Here is a 23,439-nt window from a genome sequence, read left to right as displayed (position 1 = left end):
TAATATATATAGATGATGCAGCACACTGGGCTGAGCCTGAGCAGTGCACACAGATATGGTATGTGACTGAGTCACTGTGTGTATCGCTTTTTTCAGGCAGAGAACGGATATATTAAATAAACTGCACTGTCTGGTGGTCACTCACTAGTAAACTCTCTGCACTCTCTACACTTCTACAGTACTCCTCCTAGTCCTAAGCTCCAGTAAATCTCTCTCTCTTATAATCTAAATGGAGAGGACGCCAGCCACGTCCTCTCCCTATCAATCTCAATGCACGTGTGAAAATGGCGGCGACGCGCGGCTCCTTATATAGAATCCGAGTCTCGCGATAGAATCCGAGCCTCGCGAGAATCCGACAGCGTCATGATGACGTTCGGGCGCGCTCGGGTTAACCGAGCAAGGCGGGAAGATCCGAGTCGCTCGGATCCGTGTAAAAAAAGCTGAAGTTCGGGCGGGTTCGGATTCCGAGGAACCGTACCCGCTCATCTCTAATGTATATCTGACTGTGCTGAGTAGTGCTCACTGCTCACACAGCTTAATTGTGGGGGAGACTGGGGAGCAGTTATAGCAGGAGTACATATTTAACAGTGCACACTTTTGCTGCCAGAGTGCCAGTGTGACTGACCAGCAGTGACCACCAGTATATTGTCTGCCTGAAAAAGTTAAACACTCGTGTGGTGGTTTTTTTTTTTATTCTATAAACGCATTCTGCTGACAGTGTCCAGCAGGTCCGTCATTCATTATATTTCTATCTTCTTCATACTAGTAGTTTAGGAGTCTGCAGTGCTGACAGTGTCCAGCAGGTCCGTCATTATACAATATATACCTGTCCTGCAGTAGTGATATATATATATATTTTATATCATTATCATCCAGTCTATACTAGCAGATGCAGTACGGTAGTCCACGGCTGTAGCTACCTCTGTGTCGGCAGTCGCTCGTCCATAATTGTATACCTACCTGTGGTGGTTTTTTTTTTTTCTATCTTCTTCATACTAGTAGTTTAGGAGTCTGCAGTGCTGACAGTATCCAGCAGGTCCGTCATTATACAATATATACCTGTCCTGCAGTAGTGATATATATATATTTTTTATATCATTATCATCCAGTCTATACTAGCAGACGCAGTACGGTAGTCCACGGCTGTAGCTACCTCTGTGTCGGCAGTCGCTCGTCCATAATTGTATACCTACCTGTGGTGGGTTTTTTTTTTCTATCTTCTTCATACTAGTAGTTTAGGAGTCTGCAGTGCTGACAGTGTCCAGCAGGTCCGTCATTATACAATATATACCTGTCCTGCAGTAGTGATATATATATATTTTTTATATCATTATCATCCAGTCTATACTAGCAGACGCAGTACGGTAGTCCACGGCTGTAGCTACCTCTGTGTCGGCAGTCGCTCGTCCATAATTGTATACCTACCTGTGGTGGTTTTTTTTTTTTCTATGTTCTTCATGCTAGTAGTTTAGGAGTCTGCAGTGCTGACAGTGTCCATCAGGTCCGTCATTATACAATATATACCTGTCCTGCAGTAGTGATATATATATATTTTTTATATCATTATCATCCAGTCTATACTAGCAGACGCAGTACGGTAGTCCACGGCTGTAGCTACCTCTGTGTCGGCAGTCGCTCGTCCATAATTGTATACCTACCTGTGGTGGGTTTTTTTTTTCTATCTTCTTCATACTAGTAGTTTAGGAGTCTGCAGTGCTGACAGTGTCCAGCAGGTCCATCATTATACAATATATACCTGTCCTGCAGTAGTGATATATATATATATTTTATATCATTATCATCCAGTCTATACTAGCAGACGCAGTACGGTAGTCCACGGCTGTAGCTACCTCTGTGTCGGCAGTCGCTCGTCCATAATTGTATACCTACCTGTGGTGGTTTTTTTTTTTCTATCTTCTTCATACTAGTAGTTTAGGAGTCTGCAGTGCTGACAGTGTCCAGCAGGTCCGTCATTATACAATATATACCTGTCCTGCAGTAGTGATATATATATATTTTTTATATCATTATCATCCAGTCTATACTAGCAGACGCAGTACGGTAGTCCACGGCTGTAGCTACCTCTGTGTCGGCAGTCGCTCGTCCATAATTGTATACCTACCTGTGGTGGTTTTTTTTTTTTCTATCTTCTTCATACTAGTAGTTTAGGAGTCTGCAGTGCTGACAGTGTCCAGCAGGTCCGTCATTATACTATACCTGTCCTGCAGTAGTGATATATATATATTTTTTATATCATTATCATCCAGTCTATACTAGCAGACGCAGTACGGTAGTCCACGGCTGTAGCTACCTTTGTGTCGGCAGTCGCTCGTCCATAATTGTATACCTACCTGTGGTGGGGTTTTTTTTTCTATCTTCTTCATACTAGTAGTTTAGGAGTCTGCAGTGCTGACAGTGTCCAGCAGGTCCGTCATTATACAATATATACCTGTCCTGCAGTAGTGATATATATATATTTTTTATATCATTATCATCCAGTCTATACTAGCAGACGCAGTACGGTAGTCCACGGCTGTAGCTACCTCTGTGTCGGCAGTCGCTCGTCATCCATAAGTATACTAGTATCCATCCATCTCCATTGTTTACCTGAGGTGCCTTTTAGTTGTGCCTATTAAAATATGGAGAACAAAAATGTTGAGGTTCCAAAAATAGGGAAAGATCAAGATCCACTTCCACCTCGTGCTGAAACTGCTGCCACTAGTCATGGCCGAGACAATGAAATGCCATCAACGTCGTCTGCCAAGGCCGATGCCCAATGTCATAGTACAGAGCATGTAAAATCCAAAACACCAAATATCAGTAAAAAAAGGACTCAAAAATCTAAAATAAAATCGTCGGAGGAGAAGCGTAAACTTGCCAATATGCCATTTACCACACGGAGTGGCAAGGAACGGCTGAGGCCCTGGCCTATGTTCATGGCTAGTGGTTCAGCTTCACATGAGGATGGAAGCACTCAGCCTCTCGCTAGAAAAATGAAAAGACTTAAGCTGGCAAAAGCACAGCAAAGAACTGTGCGTTCTTCGAAATCACAAATCCACAAGGAGAGTCCAATTGTGTCGGTTGCGATGCCTGACCTTCCCAACACTGGACGTGAAGAGCATGCGCCTTCCACCATTTGCACGCCCCCTGCAAGTGCTGGAAGGAGCACCCGCAGTCCAGTTCCTGATAGTCAGATTGAAGATGTCAGTGTTGAAGTACACCAGGATGAGGAGGATATGGGTGTTGCTGGCGCTGGGGAGGAAATTGACCAGGAGGATTCTGATGGTGAGGTGGTTTGTTTAAGTCAGGCACCCGGGGAGACACCTGTTGTCCGTGGGAGGAATATGGCCATTGACATGCCTGGTGAAAATACCAAAAAAATCAGCTCTTCAGTGTGGAAGTATTTCAACAGAAATGCGGACAACATTTGTCAAGCCGTGTGTTGCCTTTGTCAAGCTGTAATAAGTAGGGGTAAGGACGTTAACCACCTCTAAACATCCTCCCTTATACGTCACCTGCAGCGCATTCATCATAAGTCAGTGACAAGTTCAAAAACTTTGGGCGACAGCGGAAGCAGTCCACTGACCAGTAAATCCCTTCCTCTTGTAACCAAGCTCACGCAAACCACCCCACCAACTCCCTCAGTGTCAATTTCCTCCTTCCCCAGGAATGCCAATAGTCCTGCAGGCCATGTCACTGGCAATTCTGACGAGTCCTCTCCTGCCTGGGATTCCTCCGATGCATCCTTGCGTGTAACGCCTACTGCTGCTGGCGCTGCTGTTGTTGCTGCTGGGAGTCGATGGTCATCCCAGAGGGGAAGTCGTAAGACCACTTTTACTACTTCCACCAAGCAATTGACTGTCCAACAGTCCTTTGCGAGGAAGATGAAATATCACAGCAGTCATCCTGCTGCAAAGCGGATAACTGAGGCCTTGGCATCCTGGGCGGTGAGAAACGTGGTTCCGGTATCCATCATTACTGCAGAGCCAACTAGAGACTTGTTGGAGGTACTGTGTCCCCGGTACCAAATACCATCTAGGTTCCATTTCTCTAGGCAGGCGATACCGAAAATGTACACAGACCTCAGAAAAAGACTCACCAGTGTCCTAAAAAATGCAGTTGTACCCAATGTCCACTTAACCACGGACATGTGGACAAGTGGAGCAGGGCAGACTCAGGACTATATGACTGTGACAGCCCACTGGGTAGATGTATTGACTCCCGCCGCAAGAACAGCAGCGGCGGCACCAGTAGCAGCATCTCGCAAACGCCAACTCTTTCCTAGGCAGGCTACGCTTTGTATCATCGCTTTCCAGAATACGCACACAGCTGAAAACCTCTTACGGCAACTGAGGAAGATCATCGCAGAATGGCTTACCCCAATTGGACTCTCCTGTGGATTTGTGGCATCGGACAACGCCAGCAATATTGTGTGTGCATTAAATCTGGGCAAATTCCAGCACGTCCCATGTTTTGCACATACCTTGAATTTGGTGGTGCAGAATTATTTAAAAAACAACAGGGGCGTGCAAGAGATGCTGTCGGTGGCCAGAAGAATTGCGGCACACTTTCGGCGTACAGGCACCACGTACAGAAGACTGGAGCACCACCAAAAATGCCTGAACCTGCCCTGCCATCATCTGAAGCAAGAAGTGGTAACAAGGTGGAATTCAACCCTCTATATGCTTCAGAGGTTGGAGCAGCAAAAGGCCATTCAAGCCTATACAACTGAGCACGATATAGGAGGTGGAATGCACCTGTCTCAGGCGCAGTGGAGAATGATTTCAACGTTGTGCAAGGTTCTGCAACCTTTTGAACTTGCCACACGTGAAGTCAGTTCAGACACTGCCAGCCTGAGTCAGGTCATTCCCCTCATCAGGCTTTTGCAGAAGAACCTGGAGACATTGAAGGAGGAGCTAACACAGAGCGATTCCGCTAGGCATGTGGGACTTGTGGATGGAGCCCTTAATTCGCTTAACAAGGATTCACGGGTGGTCAATCTGTTGAAATCAGAGCACTACATTTTGGCCACCGTGCTCGATCCTAGATTTAAAACCTACCTTGGATCTCTCTTTCCGGCAGACACAAGTCTGCTGGGGTTCAAAGAACTGCTGGTGAGAAAATTGTTAAGTCAAGCGGAACGCGACCTGTCAACATCTCCTTCTTCACATTCTCCCGCAACTGGGGGTGCGAGGAAAAGGCTCAGAATTCCGAGCCCACCCGCTGGCGGTGATGCAGGGCAGTCTGGAGCGACTGCTGATGCTGACATCTGGTCCGGATTGAAGGACCTGACAACGATTACGGACATGTCGTCTACTGTCACTGCATATGATTCTCTCCCCATTGAAAGAATGGTGGAGGATTATATGAGTGACCGCATCCAAGTAGGCACGTCAGACAGTCCGTACTTATACTGGCAGGAAAAAGAGGCAATTTGGAGGCCCTTGCACAAATTGGCTTTATTCTACCTAAGTTGCCCTCCCACAAGTGTGTACTCCGAAAGAGTGTTTAGTGCCGCAGCTCACCTTGTCAGCAATCGGCGTACGAGGTTACATCCAGAAAATGTGGAGAAGATGATGTTCATTAAAATGAATTATAATCAATTCCTCCGTGGAGACATTCACCAGCAGCAATTGCCTCCACAAAGTACACAGGGAGCTGAGATGGTGGATTCCAGTGGGGACGAATTGATAATCTGTGAGGAGGGGGATGTACACGGTGATATATCGGAGGATGATGATGAGGTGGACATCTTGCCTCTGTAGAGCCAGTTTGTGCAAGGAGAGATTCATTGCTTCTTTTTTGGTGGGGGTCCAAACCAACCCGTCATTTCAGTCACAGTCGTGTGGCAGACCCTGTCACTGAAATGATGGGTTGGTTAAAGTGTGCATGTCCTGTTTATACAACATAAGGGTGGGTGGGAGGGCCCAAGGACAATTCCATCTTGCACCTCTTTTTTCTTTCATTTTTCTTTGCGTCATGTGCTGTTTGGGGAGTAGTTTTTGGAAGGGCCATCCTGCGTGACACTGCAGTGCCACTCCTAGATGGGCCAGGTGTTTGTGTCGGCCACTTGGGTCGCTTATCTTAGTCACACAGCTACCTCATTGCGCCTCTTTTTTTCTTTGCGTCATGTGCTGTTTGGGGGGTGTTTTTTGGAAGGGCCATCCTGCGTGACACTGCAGTGCCACTCCTAGATGGGCCAGGTGTTTGTGTCGGCCACTAGGGTCGCTTAGCTTACTCACACAGCTACCTCATTGCGCCTCTTTTTTTTCTTCTTTGCGTCATGTGCTGTTTGGGGGGTGTTTTTTGGAAGGGCCATCCTGCGTGACACTGCAGTGCCACTCCTAGATGGGCCAGGTGTTTGTGTCGGCCACTTGAGTCGCTGAGCTTAGTCATCCAGCGACCTCAATGCAAATTTTAGGACTAAAAATAATATTGTGAGGTGTGAGGTGTTCAGAATAGACTGAAAATGAGTGGAAATTATGGTTATTGAGGTTAATAATACTTTGGGATCAAAATGACCCCCAAATTCTATGATTTAAGCTGTTTTTTAGAGTTTTTTGAAAAAAACACCCGAATCCAAAACACACCCGAATCCGACAAAAAAAATTCGGTGAGGTTTTGCCAAAACGCGTTCGAACCCAAAACACGGCCGCGGAACCGAACCCAAAGCCAAAACACAAAACCCGAAAAATTTCCGGTGCTCATCACTAATTTATAGGGGGGCACTCTGTCACTTTAATCATTTTATTAATGAGGTCCTCCCCCACAAGTTTGTTGCCCAGTGGACCCCACAGACCTTAATCTGGCCTTGTATCGGAGCCTGACTTGAATTTGATCCCTGCCTGCTTACTGAATAACCCTGCTACATTACTGTGAATGAGGCCTGGCTGTATCTGCCATTGTGCTATGCCTGGTTCGAAGACATCTGCTTCTCTCAGGTGAGCAGCATTCTATTCACATATTATTTGGTTGTTCACTGCTACTGTCATATATTTGTTAATATCTATCACAAGGTTCTAACTGGTGTATATTATGTAATATACTCGCATTTAATAGACTCATATATCTGTGTAACATAGACAGGACTAAAGAATGCATGGACATTGGAAAGTGATGGATGGCAACCATCGATGTACACGGCTTGATAGCAGTGGTTTTTCCATTCAGTGTCGTGATTGCAATGGTTGTTATCATCCCCTGCGTGTTTTCTAATGTCAAGTCAGCTGCAGACACCCAGAAGCCGTGGCGGCAGTTCCTCTCCTTGCAAATGCACAGATTTTCTGGTTACACCACACATACACGCCAAATAACCATCTAAGGTTAAACCATCAAATGCCTACCTTGTGATGACTACATGTCATTGCAAGTTATGGTGCGATGGTGGCTCTGCTGTCACAATTGCATGACCATCCCTGGACTAAAGGACCCATCAAATCCAGACTGTCCATACTAAATCAGGACCCATGGGACGCAGGGTTGGACTGGCCCACAGGGGTACAGGGGAAACCACCGGTGGGCCCTACTGCCTAGGGGCCCACCCCCTCCTCTAGGGATCAGGTTCCAGACTGTACTGTTACTTATCTAGTACATTATCTTGCATGCACAACAGTATTTACTGTATATATTTTTCTAGGGGACCAACAATTGCAAAATGGTTAGGCAAACCAATGTGGCGGCAGGGCACACCCCCTCTAAGGACTGGCTACACCCCTAAACATGAGCCCCTACCACTGTATTCCCCAGGTGGGCCCTACATGCCCCAGTCCGACACTGATGGGAGGTATGGTAACTGATGTAGTGACACACTGAAGGGGGGTGTCAAACTTGCCATACCTCCCTCCTTTCCTGATTTATACCGGATAATATAGGCAGTAAGGGTATAAGCAGGAAATAAAATGAATCTGAAAGTCCCATCCTATGGGCCAGATGTACTAAACGCAAAATGTGGTTAACTCCAAAAACTGATGCATTCCCCATATGTACCAAGCTTTGGAATACAATACTTATTAGGAAACGTATGTATAGATGATGTTGCCCTATATAAGCCTATGGGCTTCTTTTCGCATTCTGCCCTGAGAGGGCTCAAATTCAAACCCTCCCAGTGTCTCCAGCGGTGGGCGCGTCTTTGGCGCACGCGCAAAAAATAAACCGAGTGGTTGGTATAAGAATGAGGTATATTACACCGCTAGGATGGGGGCTGGCATGAAGGCTGATCACATGACTTAGTCGCCCTTTGATGTGTAAAGGGTGTGTCTGTTGGAGTTTATGTAAAGGCTTGGGCTGTGGGCCAGTCTTCCCATTCTCCCTCCCTTATAGTTTTCTTGGTTGGTTGGTGATTGATTGTTGACTATTCTGTGGTGGTACTGGCAGCTCACCAGTCCGGGTGCAGCCATTTATTTTGGATGCGCTCCCTTTGTTGACTGGTAGTTGGCTGTACTACACTAATGGGGTAGTCAAGTTAGAAGGGCCAGTGGATACCCTTGGTGGTCTTACAGAGGAGTTATGCCCGAGGTTCCCAAACGCGGTCCTCAAGGCACCCCAACAGTCCAGGTTTTAGCTCTATCCATGGCTCAGCACAGATGGTTAAATCAAATTGACTAGGGTGCTAATTAAGTCACCTGTGGCCAAGCATGGATACATTTAAAACCAGGACCGTTGGGGTGCCTTGAGGAACGAGTTTGGGAACCTCTGAGTTATGCACCTTGGCTGATATCCACCTGCAACGTATTCACAGTAGTTGGTTGTTGTGGATTGTGCTGATTCTGACTGTTCTTTCTTTGCCACCATAATTTCTCTTACATATATATTTAAATAAATAAATAAAAATTCTGCCAAATTTATGTTTCTGTCTTTATGTATTATTATTATTATTATTATTATTATTATTATAATATTGTTGTTAATTGATTTGCATACATGACACACCTCATCAGATAGAAGGTTTAGGACTCCTCCCGGGTCCTAAAGACAGTCCTATCATCACAAAGTACAGCTCATACAGAAGAGCTCTCCTTCGTGATCAGTTCTAGGTTCATACCTGTGTTATTAATGCCGGTATGTACCTGATAAGTGGCGGGATTTATTGCATCCCTATATCTACTGCGATCCTGCAGATCGCTATGAACCATACTTGCCTACCCAGAGCCGGCCCTAACCAATATGATGCCCTAGGCAAGATTTTGGCTGGTGCCCCCTAGCACCACCGCTAGTTCCGCCTCTGACCCTGTACCCCTTTCCCAGCACCATCACCCCCCACCCATAGCAGTCCTTTTTTTTTTTCCTACCCCCTGTAATTTAAATAAGAAGAGTGTGCACATTTGTCCTTACACATATGCCGCACATTATTAGTGCCCTTATACACATAATGACACACACAGTGCCCCTTACACATATGTTACACATTATTAATGCCCTTATACACATAATGACACACACAGTGCCCCTTACATATACGTTACACATTATTAATGCCCTTATACACATAATGACACATGTAGTTCCCAGCGTGAGTCAACTGGCAGCTCTGCTAACGTCGGGTGCCTATTTTTTATGAAAATGCATCTTATTTGCATTGCTATGTGGCTAGGATACACAAGCAGCTTCTGCTGATTAAAATATGTGGCATGCCTATATACTGTGTGCGACTGTGGCTGTATCTGCATATGAAATGCTACACACAGAATATAGGCATGCTGCATATCATTTTAATCAGCAGAAGCTGCTGATGCCCCTAGGCATACCAGATGCCCTAGGCAATTGCCTAGTTTGCCTATACCTAGGGCCGGCTCTGTGCCTACCTGACCCTCTCCATGGGGGAGAAAATGCTCTGTTCCTGGATTTTCCTGGTAATGTATGATTGCCATCACCTGTGGTGAAACACCTTTCTTATCAATGAACTAGCTCACCACAGGTGATGGCAATCATACATTACCAGGAAAGTCCAGGAACAGAGCATTTTCTCCCTCATGGAGAGGGTCAGGTAGGCAAGTATGCTATGAACTGTCAATGCACATAATAAGCTTTCTGCACTCTGCTAAGTTATAGTATACTTTATCCTATACAATAATTAGTCACAGCCATTGCAGCCTGCCACTGCAGATACAGGGCCTGCAATGTGCAATGATGTCTGTATAAGGGGGGTATGTCCGGTCCTTCCCCCAGAACTCACATTAGGAATCAGTGAGAGCAGCCAGGGTTGCAGGCCTGTGAGATCACAGTGACGAGTGAGTCTGCAGCAGCTGCTGGGGAGGGGGAGGAAAGATTGGAGTCTCCTGTCTCCGTTTATCCTCCAGGGCTGCACCAGACCAGTCTCTCCCTGCCAGGGTCTCTGCCACATCACAGCCCCTGCCATCCACCTCCAAAAAGTAAGTTCTAATCTCATTCTTTGTTCCTGCAGCCACCCAGTGGGCACCTCTGCTGCTGGCACACAGCCTAAACGCTACAGGGCATTCACAGGACCTCTCCTGTGTTCCTGCCACACACACCGGTGTCACTACTCGCAGTGATGTGTCTATTACAGGACAGGAACCCGTTGCAAGTTTCTCCAGTGTTTGGTCTCCGGCTTCTCTTATTTTGTAAAGGGATGTAGCATTATAAAATATTTAGAATGGTGCAGATTATAAGGAATTGCCATACTGCTGAAAACAATAGTATGATATAAAGCATAATATTTTATTATATCCGATATGTTTTGTTGTATTTTAGAAAACTTTTCCTTAGCGACTTGTGGTATAGCTGTGGCTTATGCGACTATATAGTAACAAAGGTGGTCATTCCAAGTTGATCGCAGCCAGCAAGTTTTTGCTGCTGCTGCGATCAACTTGTACACGCCTATGCGATCGCTTGTGCAGCCCTGCTAAGCTAAAAAAATTCCAAGTAAAACTAGACCAGCCCTGGACATACTTACCCTGTGCGACGATCTCAGCGATGCAGGTCCCGGCTTTGACGTCCGACATCCGCCCTCCGTTCTTCTGGACACGCCTGCGTTTTCTCCACCACTCCCCGAAAACGGCTGGAAACGCTTCAGTGCCGCTCAGGACCGACTTCTTCCTGTCAATCTTCTTGTGGTCGGCTCTGCGACCGCTTTGTTGGTTCTTCTTGATGTAACCCGGCGACCCCTGTCGCCAGGCAATGTCGCGCACGCACAGTGCGTCCGCCGCGCATGCACATTCCGGACCCGTTCGCACCGCAGCGACAAACCGCTGCGTGCAAACAGGTCGGAATGACCTCCAAAGGTTTTTTGTTTTATATTCATTTATCGTGTAAACCCTGATATATCAACATGCACGTGTTTTTTTTCTGCTAGGATGGAGACCATTAAACACATTGAGATACTGTGGTAGACCGGGTGTGTCTCAGGGCTGCGTAGAGTGTTCACTGGGACAACAATACAGTTAATCAAAGGGACATTGTGACCTTGCAACGCAGAAGATAAAGCTTTCTCTGTTTAATGTTGAAATATTACACTGTGTTTCCCAAAAGGTGAACTCCTCTTGTAGCTACCCTACTAATGGCAAACCCCACCACTGCATGTCACACTGAGACCTAGCGAGGGGTAACTGTCTCACACTAGTCCTATTACCATTGCAGTCACTTTTACTTTTATTTTTGGGAGCGTTTGATAAAGTGAATTTCAGAAAATATTTAGCCAGGGGCAAACTTTGGGTTAATGTTTAACCTCTGCACACACAGCCTAATATTCAGAGGGTCCCACACTTATGGAATGTCACTGTTGTTCTAACTGTGCCAGCACTGCACATAAAAGGAGATTCTGTTGTATCATCGTACAGTGTGATCACGCAAGTCTTATCTGCAGTCACTGCTCTGCCTTGCTTGAGGGTGGCACATTGAAGGGTGGGGTTCCCGAGTGATCCTGAGCCAAATTTAATGACATAATTTAAACTGATACTGTACCTGGTGCATCTACATGCCAGGAAAATTCCCAGCTACAGTAACTGAATGTGTTATTCACTGTGCACCGCAGACTAATGTGTTTTGGAGTTTGCAGTTGCATGATGTGTTTGGAAAATGACAGTTAGAAGCTGATTGGCTGGTACTTTAACTCTCTCCACTTTATTGCTCCTCAAGGCTTTGTACATCTGCAAGTCAATCGTTTAAGCCCCGTACACACGGGAGAGATGTGTGCTGAGCGATCTCTCACAGACCGCTGAGCACACATCTCTTCCCCCCCACTCAGCACAGCGTGATGTGTGCTGAGCGAGGGGGGTGGGGGGGATGCTCATTTCACCCACTAGATTAGGCATGCATGCTGAATCTAGAGCCGGCGTTAGCGACGTGCATTTCTGTCGCCGGCACCCTACACAGAGAGAGATCCGTGCTTACATTCTAAGCCTGTGCTTAATGTCTAAGCAATCTAGTCAGATTGCTTAGACATTAAGCACGGATCTGTCAGTGTGTACCCCCCCTTTAAAGTAAGGTATTGTGTTGCATCGCTGTCCAAATGTTTCATAATACTACAGTACATATACATGAATTTCATATGCTGCACTGTAACAGTGTTCCGGGCTTGCTGCATGACTGCCTATGGGCCCTACACACTTGAAGATTTCACTGAAAGATATGAACGACGTTCATATCTTTCAGTGTGTAGGCATGAACGATGCGATTCCCCGCGCTTGTTCATCGTTGGTGCCGGCTCGTTCATACCTGCAGGCCAATATGGACAATCTCGTCCATATTAGCATGCAGGGCTATGGAGGCGGGTGACGGGGGAAGTGAAGAAACGTCACCACGCGTCACCCTCACCCCCCCGCTTCGCCGCTGGGTTTTACCGACGCCCGTATCGGCCATCGGGCTGCTTGGCGGCCAGTTGCCAAGTGTGTAGGGCCCTTAAGCTAGGTACACACCTGTACAATCGTACTTCAGATGAGATCTTACTTTCGATTACACTAGGTCTTGATCAAAGTGCCGATTCCTGCGTACAGTACACACCTTTACAACCTATCAATCCACAAAAGTTATATGTCTGAAATGGGATGTAGGGGTTATTCAGGTTTATTAGCAAACCAATAGAGTTAGCTACTGGAAAAAACCATGGGGGTCATTCTGAGTTGATCGCTCGCTAGCTAGTTTTAGCAGCCGGTGCAAACGCTATGCCGCCGCCTACTGGGGAGTGTTTTAGCTTAGCAAAAGTGCGAACGCGTGTGCCACCGAGCTCTACAAAAACAGTTTGTGCAGTTTCTGAGTAGCTCTGAACCTACGCAGCGCTTGCGATCACTTCAGCCTATTCGTGTTCGGATTTGACGTCATACACCTGCCCAGCCACGCCTGCGTTTTTACAAACGCTCCCTGAAAACGCTCAGTTGACACCCAGAAACGCCCCCTTCTTGTCAATCTTCTTGCGGCCGTCAGTGCGAAGGAAAACTTCACTAGGACCTGAGCACAACCACAAGGAGCTTTGTACCCGTACATTGCGTGTGCGCATTACATAGAAACATAGAATTTGCCGGCAGATAAGAACCACTTGGCCCATCTAGTCTGCCCCCTTTTTTTTTTATCCTTTATGTAATCTCAACCCTTTTTTAACCTTAATTATTTGTAAGGATATTCATATGCCTATCCCAAGCATGTTTAAATTGCTCTACAGTCTTAGCCTCTACCACCTCTGATGGGAGGCTATTCCACTTATCCACTACCCTTTCTGTGAAATAATTTTTCCTTAAATTTCCCCTGAACCTGCCTCTCTCCAGTTTCAGTGTATGTCCTTGAGTTCTAATACTTCTCTTCCTTTGAAGAATGTTTCCCTCCTGAACTTTGTTAGAAACTTTCAAATATACCAAAGGTTTTATCATGTCTCCCCTTTCCCTTCTCTCCTCCATACTATACATGTTAAGATCTTTTAGCCTTTCCGGGTAAGTTTTGTGATGTAGGCCATGCACCATTTTAGTTGCCCTTCTTTGTACACTCTCTAATGTATTTATATCCTTCTGGAGATCTGGACACAGTATTCCAGATGGAGCCGCACCAATGACCTATACAGTGGCATTATTACTTCTCTTTTCCTGCTACTGATTCCTCTCCCTATGCAACCAAGCATCTGACTTGCCTTTCTCATTGCTTTGTTGCATTGCTTTCCTGCCTTTAAGTCACTTGAAATAGTGACTCCTAAATCCCTTTCCTCCTCAGTAGTTTCCATTATAGTACCCTTGATACTATATTTAGCCTTTGGGTTTTTGAGACCCAAGTGCATGATTTTGCATTTTTTAGCATTAAACTGTAGTTGCCATGTTCTTGACCATTTTTCAAGCCTAGCTAGGTCATCAATCATTTGTTTTACCCTCCTGGTGTGTCTACCCTGTTGCATATCTTTGCACCATCTGGAAAAAGGCATACTTTCCCTTCAATACCATTTGCAATGTCACCAACAAAGATATTAAAGAGAACTGGTCCGAGTACAGATCCCTGGGGTACTCCACTGGTAACATTTCCCTCCATAGATTGCACTTAATTTACTACAACTGTCTGTTTCCTATCCTGCAACCAGGTTCTTATCCGTTTAATTATTTTATAATCCACCCCCACACTTTCAAGTTTATTTAGCAGTCTGCGATGTGGGACAGTGTCAAATGCCTTACTAAAGTCTAGATATGCTACATCTACAGCTCCCCCTTGATCTATTATTTTCAGTCATTAGAGTCAAAAAAGTCAATAAGATTTGTTTGACATGATCTCCCACCAGTAAATCCATGCTGTTTTGGATCCTGTAAGTTGTTTGATTTAAGATATTCCACAACTCTTTCTTTTAGTAGTTTTTCCATTACTTTCCCTGCTACTGATGTAAGGCTTACTGGTCTGTAGTTACTTGCTTCTTCCTTGCTGCCACTTTTGTACAATGGAACTACATTTGCTCTTTTCCAGTCCTCTGGAATGGCACCTATATTTAGTGACTGGTTAAATAATTATGTTAATGGTGCCACCAGCACATCTTTTAGCTCTTTTAGTATCCTTAAGTGTATCCCATCTGGCCCCATTGATTTATCCACTTTTAGTTTTGAAAGTTCAGTTAGGACCTTCTCCTCTGTAAATGTACTTTCATCTGCCTTATTTTTATGAATGTCCTTGCAACATAACTGGGGCCCCTTCCCTTCTCCTTCTGTAGTAAATACTGAGCAAAAATAATTATTTAGGTGATATGCTATTGCCTTGTCTCCCTCCACCAAATTCTCACTCTGGGGGATATTCAATTTGGTCCGAAGAGACATCGGGAGTAAAAAACCCTGATGTTTCTTCGGGTGCTGCGGTCGGGCTATTTAATTTGCTTGGCCGGTAACAAGTCCTCTTACACCCGAAAACACACAGGTTCAGTGAAACCTGTGTGTTTTCGGGTGAAACAGCCCCGTTTTCGGTTAAAAACGGGGTTGTTATCGGGCATTTTGCTTTGCCTGCCGGAGGCAGGTGAAGCAAAACCCCCGATAAGCCGCGGCACGCGCCGGCTTATCGGGGCCAATTAAATAGCCCCCACCGGCCGATACTTATCACCCGGCACCCCGGGCCAAATTGAATATCCCCCTCTCTGTCTTAAGTCTTATTATTCCTCCATTTGATTTTCTCCTTTCATTTATATACTTAAAAAAAGTTTTGCCCCCTTTATCTACTGACTGGGCCATTTTCTCCTCAGCTTCTGCCTTTGCACGTCTGATCACTTTCTTAGCATCCTTCCGTCTGTCAAGATACACCTCTTTGTCATTATTATTTTTAGTCTGTTTGTATTTCCTAAAAGCCATCTTTTTTGCTTTCACACTAGTTGATACTTCTTTTGTGAACCACACTGGCTTCCTTTTCCTAGTGCTTTTCCTAACCCTTTTGATACAAAGGTCTGTTGCCCTTAGTATTGCACTTTTCAGTTTTTCCCATCTCTCCTGCACCCCTTCCAAGTTCCTCCAGTCCACCAATGAATCACTTAAACATCTCCCCATTTTTGCAAAGTCAGCATTTCTAAAATCCAACACCTTTTGTTTTTGTGTGACAGGAGTTGGATCCTGTCTTTATACTAAACCATACTGCTTGATGATCACTGGATCCCAGGTGCTCACCCACATATATGTCTGATATCCTGTCACCATTTGTAAGAATTAAATCTAATATTGAGTCTCTGCGAGTGGGCTCCCTCACCAATTGTTTTAGAGATGCTCCCTGTAATGAATTTAGAAATTTGCCACTTGTAGCTGAACTTGCAAAGGACCCCTCCCAATTTACATCAGGTAAATTAAAGTCTCCCATGATGACTTCTCCCTTTAAAGCCATTTTAGAGATGTCCAACAATAGGTTCCTGTCCAAATCCTGCCCCTGGCCTGGTGGTCTATAGATCACCCAAATGCGAATAATGTCCTTCTCCCCAGTTTCTGTGGTGACCCAAAGGGCCTCAGTTTTGTCCTCAACATTTTGTATTAAAGTACCATTTATGCTTTTTTTTTCCACATACATTGCTACCCCTCCTCCTATTCTTCCCATTCTATCCTTCCTAAATAAATTGTATCCTGGTATAGCTATGTCCCAGTCATGATTCTCATTGCACCATGACTCAGTAATTGCGACAATATCCAGGTTATCCCTTGTCATTATCGCAATTAGCTCTGGAATTTTGTCTCCTAAGCTCCTAGCATTTGCACACATAGCTTTAAGAATTTTGTCTGTGCATCTGTTATTAGTAGCCATGTCCAGACAGTACAAAAAAATAACAAGTTTAAAGTTGAAATTACCTGTTTGGTGATGTTGTTCAGTGTTGCCTCTGGCCGCTTTCACTCGGCGGTGACGTGCCCATCACGTGATTACCATGCGATCTATCGCATGATCACCACTTTGGCAGTTCAGGTGTGATCAAATCGCACATGAACTGCCGGTGCGATGCCCTGCGATGTCGCATCGCACAAGTGTATGGCCACCATGAAGCTGGCTATACACCTACAGATTTATTGTCAGATCTGGCTGGTTGGAATGAAAATCTGTTAATGGATGAGAGCACAATTGACCATTTGTTCCCAAACACTGGAAAAACACAAAAATGGTCAATCAGACAAATTGGTTAAATCCATATGATGTAACCAATTTGTCTGAACAACCGTTTTTTACAGTTTTGCGGCATTTAGGGGCAAATGGTCAATTGTCATTTGCTCTCATCCATTACCAGGTTTTCATTCCGACCAGGCAGATCTGAAAGAGAAATCTTTAGGTGTATGGCCATCTTATATCTCTGCACATGTTATATTTACCCCACCTGCAGTGCAACATGGTTTTGCACAATTGTTAACTTTTTTGGTTTGCGATTAACTCTGAATAACCGCCGTAGTCAGCGTCCCAACTGTCAGGATGCCGGCGGTCACATCCCAACTGTCAGAATCCCAACACATTCTGCCGGTAGATGCAAGGATTAGGCTGCGGGATTAGGGTTAGGCAGCGGGAGGGGAGGATTAGGGTTAGGCTGCGGGAGTGGGGGATTAGGGTAAGGCTGCGGGAGGGGAGGATTAGGATTAGACTGCGGGAGGGGAGGTTTAGGATTAGGGTCGGGACTGCGCCCGCAATGCGCACACGCGTCGTCGCCCAGCAATGACCAGAAGAAAGTGATCGCAAGAAGATTGACAATGGAGAGGCGTTCCGGGGCGGCTACTCGGCGTTTTCTGGGAGTGGTGAGTCCAACGTAGGCGTGTCCAGGCGTTTGCAGGGCAGATGTCTGACATCAATTCCGGGACCTGCATCGCTGGATCGATCGCACAGGGTAAGTGACTCTTAACCTGGTCTTGTTTTACAGGAATCTTTTTTTGCATAGCAGGGCTGCAGAAGCGTTCTCAGCCCTGCTATGCATAAATACACTCCCCCATAGGCGGTGTCTAGTTGATCGCACGGGCAGCAAAAAGTTGCTATGTGCGATCAACTCTGAATGACCCCCATGGGCAGAAGTGTTGGGTGGAACGGTCGAAAATACATACACACTTCACATTTTAGGGAAGATGTCTTAAGCCATGGAGAGAGATAAAGTATTGACCTATCAGCTCCTGTCAATTTTCAAGCACAACCTGTAACATGGCAGTTAGTAGATTGGTTGAGTTCCGGTATGAATGGTTGACCATGTTATGGTCGACATTGACATGGTCGACACATGAAAGGTCGACACATGAAAAGGTCGACGTGAGTTTTTTTTAACTTTTTTTGGTGCCGTTTTTTGTGTAAAGTGACTGTGAACCCCAATTAGTCCACCGCGTCCACTCGCATAGCTCGCTTCTCTCGCCATGCTTCGGGCATGGTGCCTTTGTTCCGCTACCGCTTCGCTCGGCACAGATCACCGTTCCAATCGTAGTCCACGTGGATCGTAAAGTATGGAAAAGTTCCCCAAAAGAGAAAAAAGTTAAAAAAACTCATATCGACCTTTTCATGTGTCGTCCAGTTTCTTGTGTCGACCATGTGTCAATGTCGACCATGTCAATGTCGACCAATAGTGGTCGACCTAATGACTGTCTACCATAACATCGTCGACCATCTGAATGGATACCGATTGGTTGGTACTTTGTCTCTCTCCATTTTATCACTCTTAAAGGTTTAGTACATCTTTCCCCTTTGCCCGATATTGAACCATTGCAACTGATGAATATTCGGAAGCCCATAAAACCTGCTTGTCAGATGTGACCAGTTTTCTTCCAACAAAACATGATTAGAGGCGAACACACATTAAGATATGAAGGGGTCGGGAATCTAAAGAACTTTGCGGCAATTGTATACATGTTTACCCAGCGTTACTGTGCAGCTTTGTGAACTGATAGCAGTGCATCATCAGTATATGTAATTCATGTTTTTTTAGGTTTGTGTGACTGTATATTTCTAAATATCCGCGTATGACCCCCAAATATCCATGCCGAGAATTACATTAATTGGAGCATTAAAAAGGGAATATGACCCTCACTAAAAAATCTTAGGCTGAGTACACATCAGACGATATGTTGTCAGATCCCACGGATTGGAGCGACATATCGTACACCATCTGATGTGTACCTGTGATTAGACGCTCCGGCCCACAGACATTGGGGTCACCACATCTGATATCCTGCACACCAGACGTGATGGCCCGACAGCATGCTCCTGGATGCGGCCTCTGAACGATATAGTCAGTGGCCGTGCCTACGGACGACCGATGTATCATTACCTCAGTTGGCCACAATCCAGGATCATCTCCAGGCGCCAGCTCTTTCTATACTGTAAACGGGTCCCGCGTCTGATCAACTCGGGTTAACCAATTCTACAGGGTCATGACCTGGAAAACCCTGCTCTCTAGCAGGGCTGGAATCCTGGGTTACTGGGCCCGTGTTGGGACTTTTCCACCGACAGAAATCCTGGGTTGATGTGTGTTCACGTGTAATAACCTGGGATTTTCATGTCAGTGGAAAAGGGGTGTTAGTGGGACCCCAGGAGGAATTCGGCATTGTCCCCACAATTTCCAAGATACCACACACCTAATATAAGCAAAGGCTTTGCAGCCACTAAAGACAGCTGACATTCATCTCTGTTACATTTTAAGGCTTTTCACCACACATTGGTTGTTCTTAGGGTTTTCCCTACATAACCCCAGGTGGCTCAGTGTATAACAGGTGGTGTTTCCAAAACAGCCTTATCAATTATTTCTGTGCTTGAAGTTGGTCTGTCAGGATGGAGCATTATGCCTGAGAAACCCTGTGCTACATAATGCAAAAGAGCATTACCTGTAGATCTCTCATTAGCTGCATAATATCTGAGTACTCTATGCATACACCAGGTATTGGGGGAGGGGGTTCACCTGTCGTGCAGTAAAATGACTTGCCTGACTCTGCAAGTTTTGCATAGTTGCCAAAATTTAATATCCGTTTCCTGGGATACTTTGCCGGCTGAGCCAGTGCTGTCCTGGCGACCTTGGAGTTGGAGGAGCGTATTTGGGAACCACTGATCTAGAGTATGGATAAATAGTGCATAAAGAACCTGGATTTATGGCCCCCGTACACTACGATGAGGTATCACATGCGACGCTTCAACTCCCTGCCAGCCGCCAGCAGCTCCTGGACCCACGATATCGTGAGAGCAACTTCACTCCCAATGTGCTAACGTTAGATCGCATGTGATCTAAGGTTAAGCAGCCTCATCGCAAGAGACAGGGCCAGATGTTTTCATGCTGCCCTTCTTATGACCCCCGGATCGTAATCTTAAGTGGTCCACACACGATGTGGTCCCCTTACTCGCGATACATCGGCCTTATGCGTTAATATTGTGCCAAAATGGCGCTATAGTAAATGGGGGGCCTTCAGTCACATATGCCTTGTTATTACATAAGCAATGTTGTTGCTTAGTAGGAAGGAATTTCACGGAGAGGAGCAGCAGAAACCTCCCACCCCCGGGAACATGTGACATCACATAATGTTCCGGGGCAGAAGGAAGATCGGTGCCAAGCGCATCCTATGGACACGCCCTGTGCCTTACAAAATAGCATGGCGCCTCTCCAGGCACCCTGCAAAAGGGTACCATTGGCTCAGCAACAGTGCCACCCCATAGTCCTTGCGTCATGTGCGGCGGCACTGGTGGCACGCCGCTCATTATGGCCCTGCTTTAGTGCTTGAGATACGCTCCAAATATTAGTCTGAAACATTACTATTAGCCTAAAACACTCAAACATTCATATTGAATTTGATCTGCCGTTATAGGAGTTGAAAATTAGGGTCACCTTGTTTCGCATGCTTGGTCCTAGTTGGGGCATGGGTTAACAGAAGAATGACTAAGGGATGAGATGTGAAAGCAAAACTATTCTTCCTCCTTTAATGTTAAAAAAAGGCAGCTTGCAACTTCCACTGTCCGAATGTAGGACTGTTTATATTGGCAGGTATGTGTTTTATTTCGCAGAGCTGGTAGGTATTTTTGCTGTGATTGCCCTTTTATTGGAAGGTTTCCCAATGAGGAGGAAACATACTGCAGGCGACACATTTCTATAAATAGCCTTACTCTGAGGCAGGTTCTGTGCTCCTAATCTTCTGTGCTGCATGTATGAGTCTGCAAAGCTGGGCACTTGAGACACGCACTGCAGTAGGCCACATACCATATGGCTCATACCTGGATGTAGATATATATGCACTGCTTACATATATTACTGTGCTACAATACCACTCAGGAAAATTTTCTTAAATTGCCCACTCCCCTGGTGGGAGCCCTGGGGGCTGCCATCTCATGCATCTCTGGGGGACACTGGAAGGTTCCGCAATTTTGTAATGCAAAACTGGCATAATCCTTTTGTTAACAACATTAAATGGTCACAGAGGGGCAGGGTGAGCGGTAGAACCAATCAGAAGCCACAATCTCTTGATAATGGTGAGTGATTGGTCCAACCGCTCACATCCTCCCTGGTTTTTCTGAGGGGAAATATGCAGCCTCTGTGTCCCACCATAAAGCAGCGTCCATCTTAGGAACACATTTATTGTAATGTAGCTTTAATGTCAGACTTTATGGAAAATATGGCTCCAACCAAAAAAGAATAAAATCCACATCTTGCTTGCATGTGTGTAATTGCCGGCTGCACCATTATTATTTTTTTTTTTAAGATCACCTGTTTCCTGTACACAGTGGCAGCCATTTTGTAGCCTGAACCAATATACATGAGAAAACGGCCTATATGCGAGGATGGGATCAGTGTGAAATACCTCCAATCAAAATCCCGACAGCAACTGACCGACTGTCAAAATCCTGACAAGGTCAAAATACTGACATTTAAAATGTCGACAGGTCAAAAAGCCGACACAAGTTTTTAATAGTTTTTTTGTGTGTGTGTGTTGACATAAGTCGACATGGACACCGTATGAGTGTACCGCGTTCCCTCACACAGCTCGCTGCACTCGCCATGCTTCGGGCACGGTGACTCGCTGCGCTCGGCACACTATTATATTCCCACCTCCAGGTTCACTGGGATGGTGAAGTATGAACAAGTCGGTTTCAATTAAAAACATGTCAACTTTTTGACCTGTCGACATTATACATGTCGATATTTTGACCTTGTCGGTATTTTATCCATTTCGGGATTTTGACCTTCGGTCAATGGTTGTCGGTATTTTGACCATCGGGATTTTGATTGTCGGTAAATTGACTGCATCCCACGAGGATGCATTTATAACACAATACCACTGATTTTAGTCAGGTCACTGTTCACTATGGAGGCTATTCAATTATTGGTGATGACAGTGAAGTGCCAGCATTCCAACAGTTTGTGACACCGTGCGGATACCAACATTGCATCTTTTCTTCACACCAAATAGAGATGCGCAGGTAGATCTGCAGTGTCACTGTACTGTAATTCTCGGGGATGAATGTGTGAACATTGTGACCACTCATCCTTGGGAATTTTATATGGCCCGGTGTGTTCTGATCCGTGTGTTTGTAGAGTATAAACTGATGTGTAGAAACCAACAAGTCAAATAGGGAAAGTAAACCTATATGCACTCCTGTGAAAGGGGGTGTGGCTTTGTAATAAGGTGTTTGGCCTCACAGAGAATGCCATATCCATGATTCACGCCCTCGTTTTCATTATGCTGGGGGCATGGAGTACAAGGGCATTGGGGGACAGGATGAGAATGCGGGGATAGGGTGAGTGAGCGGGGACAAGGCGAGAGTGCTGAGACAGGTCTGGTAGGGGACAAAGCGAGAGTGCATAGACTGAGTTTGTGTGGACAGGCATGGTAGGGGACAGGGCAAGTGTGTGGGGGCAGGCCTGTTAACGGACAGGGCAAGTGTGTGGGGACAGGCCTGGTAGGGGTCAGGGCGAGTGTGCGGGGACTGGGCAAGTGTGTGGGGGCAGGCCTGGTAGGGGATAGGGCTGGTAGGGGATAGGGCAAGTGTGCGGGACAGGCCTGATAGGGGATAGGGCAAGTGTGTGGGGACAGGCCTGGTAGGGGAGAGGGCAAGTGTGTGGGGACAGGCCTGGTAGGGGATAGGGCAAGTGTGCGGGGACAGGCCTGGTAGGGGATAGGGCAAGTGTACGGGGACAGGCCTGGTAGGGGATAGGGCAAGTGTACGGGGACAGGGCTGGTAGGGGATAGGGCAAGTGTGCGGGACAGGCTTGATAGGGGATAGGGCAAGTGTGTGGGGACAGGCCTGATAGGGGATAGGGCAAGTGTGTGGGGACAGGCCTGGTAGGGGAGAGGGCAAGTGTGTGGGGACAGGCCTGGTAGGGGATAGGGCAAGTGTGCGGGACAGGCCTGATAGGGGATAGGGCAAGTGTGTGGGGACAGGCCTGGTAGGGGAGAGGGCAAGTGTGTGGGGACAGGCCTGGTAGGGGATAGGGCAAGTGTGCGGGGACAGGCCTGGTAGGGGATAGGGCAAGTGTACGGGGACAGGCCTGGTAGGGGATAGGGCAAGTGTACGGGGACAGGGCTGGTAGGGGATAGGGCAAGTGTGCGGGACAGGCTTGATAGGGGATAGGGCAAG

At 46.2% G+C, this 23,439-nt stretch overlaps 1 protein-coding gene across 2 annotated transcripts in view; it reads left to right on the top strand.

Annotated features, from left to right (window-relative positions):
• The first annotated feature begins 10,215 nt into the window (after nucleotides 1-10,215).
• Nucleotides 10,216-23,439, top strand: part of ANXA6 (annexin A6) — a 247,982-nt gene continuing 234,758 nt past the window's right edge. The window contains exon 1 of one of the 2 annotated variants that reach the window (XM_063928684.1): nucleotides 10,216-10,367. The gene's annotated coding sequence lies outside the window, so the exon portion shown is untranslated. The remainder of the gene's footprint in view (nucleotides 10,368-23,439) is intronic. The other variant, XM_063928683.1, reaches the window with a different exon arrangement.

The sequence above is a fragment of the Pseudophryne corroboree genome, chromosome 6, assembly GCF_028390025.1.
Source record: "Pseudophryne corroboree isolate aPseCor3 chromosome 6, aPseCor3.hap2, whole genome shotgun sequence".
Classification (NCBI taxonomy): domain Eukaryota; kingdom Metazoa; phylum Chordata; class Amphibia; order Anura; family Myobatrachidae; genus Pseudophryne; species Pseudophryne corroboree.
The sequence above is the reverse complement of the archived record's forward strand: the minus strand, read 5'-3'. Positions and strand labels throughout refer to the sequence as shown.